This window comes from Ovis aries, chromosome X (genome assembly GCF_016772045.2).
Source record: "Ovis aries strain OAR_USU_Benz2616 breed Rambouillet chromosome X, ARS-UI_Ramb_v3.0, whole genome shotgun sequence".
NCBI lineage: Eukaryota > Metazoa > Chordata > Mammalia > Artiodactyla > Bovidae > Ovis > Ovis aries.
Genome location: NC_056080.1, coordinates 74,822,252 through 74,832,492, shown reverse-complemented (window position 1 = coordinate 74,832,492; position 10,241 = coordinate 74,822,252). Strand labels below are relative to the sequence as shown.

At 42.4% G+C, this 10,241-nt stretch overlaps 1 pseudogene; it reads left to right on the top strand.

The window, feature by feature from the left end:
- Positions 1-5,959: 5,959 nt before the first annotated feature.
- LOC105605690 (F-box/WD repeat-containing protein 7-like) lies at positions 5,960-10,009 on the top strand (annotated as a pseudogene).
- The last annotated feature ends 232 nt before the right edge of the window (positions 10,010-10,241 follow it).

Sequence of the window (10,241 nt, the reverse complement as noted above, 5' to 3'; positions counted from 1 at the left end):
AAAAGCACTGGAAAAAATTTAACATCCATTATGATAAAAAAATTCTCATCGAAGCAGGTAGAGAGGAAACATCTCAACATAATAAAAGCCATTTATGACAAACCCACAGCCAACATCATACTCAACAATGAAAAGATGCAAGACTGCCCACTAGATTCAAGAACAAGACAAAAACACCCACTCTAAACACTTCTATTTGCTAAGGAAATTAAAATGGAGGTAGTCTTGTTCAGATTTCAGAAGCAGGAGAGCAGGCCTCAAACCTTTCTTCTGACCTGCCTGTACATTGCCCAGATTAAATGCTGCCTGTAAGCACAGCAAGGCAAGAAGTACTTTAAATACGAAGAGGAGTGTGTCTTGGAGTTCTTGAGCCCCTAGAGGTCTGGCCCACCACTCAGGGCTTAATAAATCCTATGACTCACAAGATAAAGCAAACAACATTGTAACAAGATTAAAGTAAAACCACAATGAATATAGTAAAGTTGCAGGATATAAAATCAACACACAGAAATCCCTTGCATTCCTATACACGAATAATGAGAAAGTAGAAAAAGAAATTAAGGAAACAATTCCATTCACCATTGCAACGAAAAGAATAAAATACTTAGGAATATATCTACCTAAAGAAACTAAAGACCTATATATAGAAAACTATAAAACACTGATGAAAGAAATCAAAGAGGACACTAATAGATGGAGAAATATACCATGTTCATGGATTGGAAGAATCAATATAGTGAAAATGAGTATACTACCCAAAGCAATTTACAAATTCAATGCAATCCCTATCAAGCTACCAGCCACATTTTTCACAGAACTAGAACAAATTATTTCAAGATTTGTATGGAAATACAAAAAACCTCGAATAGCCAAAGCAATCTTGAGAAAGAAGAATGGAACTGGAGGAATCAACTTGCCTGACTTCAGGCTCTACTACAAAGCCACAGTCATCAAGACAGTATGGTACTGGCACAAAGACAGACATATAGATCAATGGAACAAAATAGAAAGCCCAGAGGTAAATCCACACACATATGGACACCTTATCTTTGACAAAGGAGGCAAGAATATACAATGGAGTAAAGACAATCTCTTTAACAAGTGGTGCTGGGAAAACTGGTCAACCACTTGTAAAAGAATGAAACTAGATCACTTTCTAACACCACACACAAAAATAAACTCAAAATGGATTAAAGATCTAAATGTAAGATCAGAAACTATAAAACTCCTAGAGGAGAACATAGGCAAAACACTCTCAGACATAAATCACAGCAGGATCCTCTATGATTCACCTCCCAGAATTCTGGAAATAAAAGCAAAAATAAACAAATGGGATCTAATTAAAATTAAAAGCTTCTGCACAACAAAGGAAAATATAAGCAAGGTGAAAAGACAGCCTTCTGAATGGGAGAAAATAATAGCAAATGAAGCAACTGACAAACAACTAATCTCAAAAATATACAAGCAACTTATGCAGCTCAACTCCAGAAAAATAAACGACCCAATCAAAAAATGGGCCAAAGAACTAAATAGACATTTCTCCAAAGAAGACATACGGATGGCTAACAAACACATGAAAAGATGCTCAACATCACTCATTATTAGAGAAATGCAAATCAAAACCACAATGAGGTACCACTTCACACCAGTCAGAATGGCTGCGATCCAAAAATCTGCAAGCAATAAATGCTGGCGAGGGTGTGGAGAAAAGGGAACCCTCCTACACTGTTGGTGGGAATGCAAACTAGTACAGCCACTATGGAAAACAGTGTGGAGATTCCTTAAAAAATTGCAAATAGAACTACCTTATGACCCAGCAATCCCACTTCTGGGCATACACACCGAGGAAACCAGAATTGAAAGAGACACATGTACCCCAATGTTCATCGCAGCACTGTTTATAATAGCCAGGACATGGAAACAACCTAGATGTCCATCAGTAGATGAATGGATAAGAAAGCTGTGGTACATATACACAATGGAGTATTACTCAGCCGTTAAAAAGAATTCATTTGAATCAGTTCTGATGAGATGGATGAAACTGGAGCCGATTATACAGAGTGAAGTCAGCCAGAAAGAAAAACACCAATACAGTATACTAACACATATATATGGAATTTAGGAAGATGGCAATGACGACCCTGTATGCAAGACAGGGAAAGAGACACAGATGTGTATAACGGACTTTTGGACTCAGAGGGAGAGGGAGAGGGTGGGATGATTTGGGAGAATGACATTCTAACATGTATACTATCATGTGAATTGAATCACCAGTCTATGTCTGACGCAGGATGCAGCATGCTTGGGGCTGATTCATGGGGATGACCCAGAAAGATGTTATGGGGAGGGAGGTGGGAGGGGGGTTCATGTTTGGGAATGCATGTAAGAATTAAAGATTTTAAAATTTAAAAAATAAAAAACTTAAAAAATAAAATAAAATAAAGAAAGCTGAGCACCAAAAAAAAAAAAAAAGAGTTCTGCATTTCCACATAAAAAAAAAATAAATAAAGTAAAACCAGAGCTGCATCTTTGCCTGAAAACTGATAATGATATCACTTTGTGCCCTGGGATTATAAGTGGGAACCCCTGAAACTGCAATTTTGAAGTTTCACCTGTGGCTTAGACACATTTCTTGGGACTTTTTCCCAATTGGGACTCCAGATTGCTGTTAATCTGGATGTTGATTGGCCCAATTTGGTGATATATGTACTGTTACTCTTTCCTATTGTTTCTATTCCTCTTCCTTTAATGATCATATATTGAAATTAAGTCAATGAATCTTCTATTAAATATTGAAATTGTTTATTGTGTGTAACGAGTGGTTTCTTTTGGTAATGATTCATTTATTTATTTTTTGGATGCATCAGTCTCCTCTCGAGTGGCAGTGTGGACTGTTCCTGGTCAGTCTCCACCTCCACCACTGCCACTGCCTTGACCCAGGAAGCCAGGAGTGCTTTGAACAGTGGGCCACAGTGATGCTCCCCCTTGTCAGGATGTGGAGCCAGGCTCCTAAGCTGGGGCTGTGGAAAGGGCACAGTGGCCCAGCTGACTGGGCCTTCCCAGGTGGTGCGAGGAGAAGCCAGACTGTCCCACCTCCACCAGACTGCATCAACCTGCCCAACTTCTGTTAATGATTTTTTTGAATGTGAAACAAAGGTAAAACTCTTGCCAACACTATTTAAAATAGCATTGGAAGTAATAGCCACAACAGTCAGACAAGAGAAAGAAATAAAATGAATCCAAATTGGAAGACAAAACTGTAACTATTAGGAGATGACTTAATACTTTGTATAGAGAAACCTAAAGCCTCCATTCAAAAAATGTTAGAACTAATAAATTAATTTAGCAGAATTGAAAGATGCAAGATTGATATACAGAAAGCTCTTGCTTTTCTATACATGAATAATAAAATATTAAAAGTATAAAATTTAAAAATCCAGCTAAAATCACATCAGAAAGAATGAAGCAACAACAACAAAAAAAGAGTTCCCTAAGGAGGTGAAAGACCTATACTCTGAAAAGTATAGAAAATTGATGAAGAAATTTGGAGATTCTGTAATGAAATGGACAGACATCCAATGGTCTTGGAATGGAAGGATTCATGTTTTTAAAATTTTCATACTACCCAAAGTAATCTACTGATTTAATGGAATCCCTATCAAAATATCCATGACATTTTTCACAGAAGTATAACAAATAAACCTAAAATTCAGATGGAACTACAAAAGACAGAATTGCAAAATGAACTTGAGAAAAGGGGAGAAAGTTAGAGTTCTAACCCTCCTGGACTGCAGAATATAAAACAAATCTCTAGTAATCAAAATGGCATGGTACTGACACAAAAGCAAATATATAGATCAATTGAACAGAATACACAGCCCAGAAGTACCCATGCACCAATGGTCAACTAATCCATGACAAAGTAGGTAAGAATATGGAAAAGAGTGTCTCTTCTACATGTGGTGTTGAAGAGACAACAACATCATCCTGACATTGGAGGGAGAGAGACAGCAAACTGATCTCCGGTGGCTACTGCTGCTGTGGCCACCTCGGAGAGCGTAAGAGCCAAGGAGCATCTGAGAGACCCAGAGCCCGTGCACTGGCCCGTGCACTGGCTGCAGCCAAGACCTCTGTATTAACCTGGGCCAAAGGCAGCCGTGGTCACCCCTCCTCTCCCTCCCTCACCTTTCTGGTGACTGAGCCGGAGCCTGTGGCTGGAGACAGGGAAGTGGCCAGGACTAGTTGGCTGCTCCAAGGTGAGAGGATGCTGAGGAGGGGCCAGAGCATCTATTCCTCCCGGGGCATGGGGCAAGGGACTCCCAAGGTGGAGGGAGGGGGTCCCAGCCACAGTGACATGTTCGGGAGCTGGGAGCTGGGGCAGCACCAAGTGGAGCCAGCACTCCCCACTTCACTGCCGCTCAGTTCACTGTCTTCCTCGCCCTGATGTCCAGGTTGTTGTTGTTTTAACACCACATAAGAGACACTCTTTTCCATTATGCTTTTGTGTCAGTACCATGCCATTTTGATTACTAGAGATTTGTTTTATATTCTGCAGTCCAGGAGGGTTAGAACTCTAACTTTCTCCCCTTTTCTCAAGTTCATTTTGCAATTCTGTGTCTTTTATAGTTCCATCTGAATTTTAGGTTTATTTGTTATACTTCTGTGAAAAATGTCATGGATATTTTGATAGGGAGTCCATTAAATCCAGTAGATTATATGGGTAGTATGAACATTAAAAAAAAAAATATGAATCCTTCCATTCCAAGAACATTGAATTCTTTCCATTTCATTACAGAATCTTCAAATTCCTTCATTAATTTTCCGTACTGTTCAGAGTATAGGTCTTTCACCTCCTTGCTGCTGCTGCTGCTGCTAAGTTGCTTCAGTCGTGTCTGACTCTGTGCGACCCCATAGATGGCAGCCCACCAGGCTCCCCCGTCCCTGGGATTCTCCAGGCAAGAACACTGGAGTGGGTTGCCATTTCCTTCTCCAATGCAGGAAAGTGAAAAGTGAAAGTGAAGTTGCTCAGTCGTGTCTGACTCTTAGGACCCCATGGAATGTAGCCCACCAGGCTCCTCCATCCATGGGATTTTCCAGGCAAGAGTACTGGAGTGAAGTGCCATTGCCTTTTCCATTCACCTCCTTAGGGAACTCTTTTTCTTATTGTTTCATTCTTTCTAATGTTATGCAGGGGGCCATAACATCTCGCCCCCAGAGTGTAACAGCTGGGGCTTCAAGCTAGGCAAACGCCCCCTGATGGAGGGGTGGGGGTGGGAACCCCGATGTGAAGCAGCATCTGGGGCGGTGGGGACAGCAGGACTGGTACTGCAGTCCTTTCCTTCCCTCCCCCCTGCCCTCTGACCCCTCGGGGGTCTTCTTTCTGGGCCAATCGCCCGACTCCTGGCTTCTTGGCTTGACTCAGGGAGGAGTTCTTAGCGCTCCCTCCCTGCTCTAGCCCCAAGGACTGTGGTGCCAGGGCGGGGACCCAGAAACGGGGGGGGGGGCAGGCTGCAGCCTCCGCCCAGAAAAAACTAAAAAACAAAAATCCGGAGCCTCCCAAAAGTGATTGTTGGAGAGAGTGGCCTGGGACGGTACCGAGCTTGAAGAGACCCAGGAAGAAGAAAAGAGGAGGTAAGCAGGGCCCCAGCCACCTCTGTGGAAGAGACCCAGGTGGCCCGGATTGGTGATCCCAGCCCCACTTCGTGCTCAGTAACACAGTGGAGCTCCCGAGGCTGCTGCCTGAGTCCCAAGAAGGACAGGAAGCACCCCATTTTCTCAGCACCACTGGTTCTTCTCTAAATTGGAGTCTCAACCATCAGAGAGATTTATAAAAGGCTATCAAATATTTGGAATACTTCCTTAGGATAAATTGCCAGAAGTGGGTGAGAGGAATGTGAAAACCTTTGCATCTTCTGATAGTCTAGCCAAAGTTCAAGAAGTAGCAAGCTGGCTTTTGGAAATGAATCAAGAATTGCTCTCTGTGGGCAGCAAAAGACAACAAACTGGAGGCTCTCTGAGAGGTAACCCTTCCTCAAGTCAGGCAGATGAGGAGCAGATGAATCATGTGGTGGAAGAGGAAGAGCAGCAGCAGTTCAGACACTGAGAGGCAGAGCACATTGTGAGGAATGGTGAAGTCGTTGAAGCAGAACCTAGACCTGGACACCAAAATGATTCTCAGCAAGGACAGCTGGCAGGAAACAACAACTGGTTTATTTTGGTAGATGAAGACTCCTCCAGAAACCAGGAAGAACAGGAGGAAGTGGAAGAAAATGCTGTTGAAAAAGATGAGGAGGATGAGGAGGAAGAAGAAATGGACCAGGAGAGTGATGATTTTTTATCAGTCTTATGACAGCAGCAGGGAAGATGAACATACATATAGTAACAGTGTCACAAACTCTAACAGTATTGTGGACCTGCCTATTCACCAACTCTCCTCCCAGTTCTATACAAAGACAACAAAAATGAAAAGAAAGTTGGACCATGGTTCTGAGATCTGCCGTTTTTCTTTGGGAAAGTAACCATGCAAAGTCTCAGAATATAAAAGTATCATGTTCAGGAACACCAACAACTTTTGGAGACCTGAGAGCAGCCAATGGTCAAGGGCACAATGACATTGGATTACTTCTGTGCAACTACCTACAGGCCTCCAGGAATGGTTGAAAATGTTTCAGAGCTGGAGTGGACCAGAGAAATTGCTTGGTTTAGATGAACTTATTGATAGCTGTGAACATCATATGTAAAATATATGATGCAAGTGATAGAATCCCAGTTTCAATGAGACTTCATTTCCTTGCTCCCTAAATAGCTGGCACTTTATGTACTTTAATTCCCGGAACCTGAAGACCTGCTACAAGCAGCTCAGACTTGTCTTTACTGGAGAATATTGGCTGAAGACAACTTTCTCTGGAGAGAAAAATGCAAAGAAAAGGGTATTGATGAACAATTATACATCAAGAGAAGAAAAGTAATAAAAGGAGGTTTCATTCATAGTCCATGGAAAAGTGAATACATCAGACAGTGCAGAATTGATACTAACTAGAGGCGAGGAGAATGCAGGTCTCCTAAGGTGCTGAAAGGACATAATGATCACGTGATCACATGCTTACGGTTTTGTGGTAACTGAATAGTTAGTGGTTCTGATGATAACAATTTAGAAGTTTGATCAGTAGTCACAGGCAAATGTCTGAGAATATTAGTGGGACACACAGGTGGAGTATGGCCATCACGTATGAAATCCACATATCATAATTAGTAGATCTACAGATTGGACTCTCAAAGTGTGGAATGCAGACATGGGAAAATATATACACACCTTATATGGTCATACTTCCACTGTGCGTTCTATGCATCTTCATGAAAAAAAGAGTTGTTAGTGATTCTCAAGATGCCACCCTTAGGGTTTGGGATATTGAGACAGGCCAGTGTTTACATGTGTTAATGGGTCATGTAGCAGAAGTCTGCTGTGTTCAATATGATGGCAGGAGGGTTTTGAGTGGAGCATATGATTTCATGGTGAAGGTGTGGGACCCAGAGACATCACTTTGCCAACAAAGGTCCATCTAGTCAAGGTTATGGTTTATCCAGTAGTCATTATGGATGTGAGAGTTAGATTATAAAGAAAGCTGAGCACTGAAGGATTGATGCTTTTGATCTGTGGTGTTAGAGAAGACTCTTGAGAGTCCCTTGGACTACAAGGAAATCCAACCAGTCCATCCTAAAGGAAATCCATCCTGAATATTCATCGGAAGGACTGATGCTGAAGCTGAAACTCTAATACTTTGGCCACCCAATGCAAAGAACTGACTTATTTGAAAAGACCCTAATGCTAGGAAAGATTGAAGGTGGGAAGAGAAGGGAATGACAGAGGATGAGATGGTTGGATGGCATCACTGACTCAGTGGACATGAGTTTGAGTAAATTCCGGGAGTTGGTGATGGGCAGGGAGACCTGGCATGCTGCAGTCCATGGCATTGCAAACAGTCGAACCTGACTGAGCAACTGAACTGAATTGATTCCTAGGAATATCTCTGGACCTGTTGTGGGCAGTGTGAGATCAGCTCAGATTCAGATTTGGCCTTACTCTAATTTGTACTTGCTTCCAGAGTCAATAATTGCTCCCATAGTCCACAGTCTCAGGCTAATTGTGGCAGTTTAATCTGCTGCACCTGTGGCTGCTGGAGTTCATTCCATTCTACTTCTTTGGTCACACAACCCCAGGTATTGTGCTTTGGTTTTGTGCCTGCCTCTGCTTGTAGGGTACCTTCTGGTTTCTCTTCACTGCCCAGACAAGAGATGAGGCTTATTAGAGCTAATTTGCTCAGTCAAGTGGGGAGAGGTGGTATGACAGCCACAATTAGGATGTAGTAGGTACTGCATGTGGCATTAGATATCTGCCAGATTTTTTACAGTCTGAAGGAGGTTGTGCACTTCCCTCAAGGAACTAGCCTAGAGTCACGGGTTCCTAGGTTGATCCAAGTTGATAAGGCTCTTGGCAAGGTGTGAGCCCTGTGCCCATTCACAGCTTGGTGGCAGCTGCCACCTCTGGGGTCAGGACTGTAGTGGCAGCATTTTGCTCACTGCCTCAGGCACTCTACCTGGGTTTGGCAATGACTACTGGCTTATGTTTCCCCATCTGAGGTAGTAAACTGCAGTTGAATCTAGTCCCACCACTGGTGCTCCTGCCGGCTTTGTTGACCGCCACTGGGGGCAAGCATGTGGTATTAGAATGTACCAATAGCAATTATCTCTTGCCTCTCTGGGAGGTCCAGGCTTTTCTCTGGATTCCTTCAGCTGTGTCATACTAGCCTCCTCAGAGTATCTTCATGGGAGTCAACTGCAGTCCTCTCCCTGGGCCCTACCCCCAAAGCCTGAGCCTGATCACCCTGCCCCTACTCACTACTGTAGGCATGAGCATGTAAGCCTTTTCTTGACTGGGAAGTCCTGTTCATTGTGAATTCTTTTTGCTTTGCCTTCTGAACACCTGTTGCTATGCTCCCCACTGAAATTCCCAAGTTCCTTCCTATCCCCACCCATGTGGGGATCTGTGGGTGTGTGGAAACTTTTCAGGACTCCCTTCTGGGAGCACAGTTCTCTGTCCTAAAATCTTTTATCTCTCTCTTTTTTAAATCTTCATCTTTTGCCCTTCCTCATTCTAAGGAGATTGGCTTGCCTTTTTGAAGTCTGGTTTCTTCTGCCTTGTTCAGAAGGTGTTCTGTAGCTGTTGCATATGCAGATGAAGTTTTGATGTATTTGTGGAGAGGGAGATGATCTCCCTATCTTATTCCTCCACCACCTTGGAAGTCCTCTCTAGATTTATTCTTGATGTATTTGTCTGTAGACTTTTTAATGATGGCCATTATGACTGGTGTGAGTTGATTTTCATTGTGGTTTTGATTTGCAATTCTCTAATAATTAGCAATATTGAACATTTTCATGTGTCTATATATTTTCTTTGGGAGAAGAAATATTTATCCCTTCTCCTTTAAATTTCCACTAAGAAGGAGAACCGCAGATGAACTTTGGATGAGCAAATATGGATGGAGAAGTGGATCCTTGTATTGATAGTTATGGGAGTTTGCTGCTCAGATCTCACTCGGAGATCCTGCTGTGAGCAGTGTAGTCACCTGACAGTTTCTAGCTGTTGCAAATTTGAAATCCACCAGTGTGGAATCTGTGTCCACACTCTCACTAGACTGCTTCCAGCCAGTAATTGAGCACCATGGAAGCACTAAGACCAGAATATCCCTGCACAACACAGAATCCTGTGCTCCTCATTAGCCTAGTTGAAACTTTCTCTGAGCTATAGTGCAGTGTGGCTCTTCATACTCATCTCTCCTTTCTTTCTGTTTTCCTTTCATAGTAGCCAAAACTGCATGGTAGTTTAAAGGCGCTCCCCAGCTACTCCTGCTCCTCTTTTCCTTTTCTTCTCACCAGTGTTTCCCTCAATAAGTCTTTTATACTTCTCATTATATTTTAGCATTTGACTCCTTGTGAGTTCCTGGAGCTTTAGGGGAGGAGGCCAGAATGACATTTAAGGTATAGGGTAAGCAATATAGGTGCCATTTACCAACTCTTTTGGAAGTATTTTATCAAAAAATATGGCTTGATTTGTGCATGCTAGCTGAATATCAGTACAGGGTCTGAACTTCATTCTTGTCCCTCATCTATTCATTTCTTGAAACATCATTCCTCCTTTATTGGTAGGTTTATTTATGTGAATATATATTCATGTGAAATATATA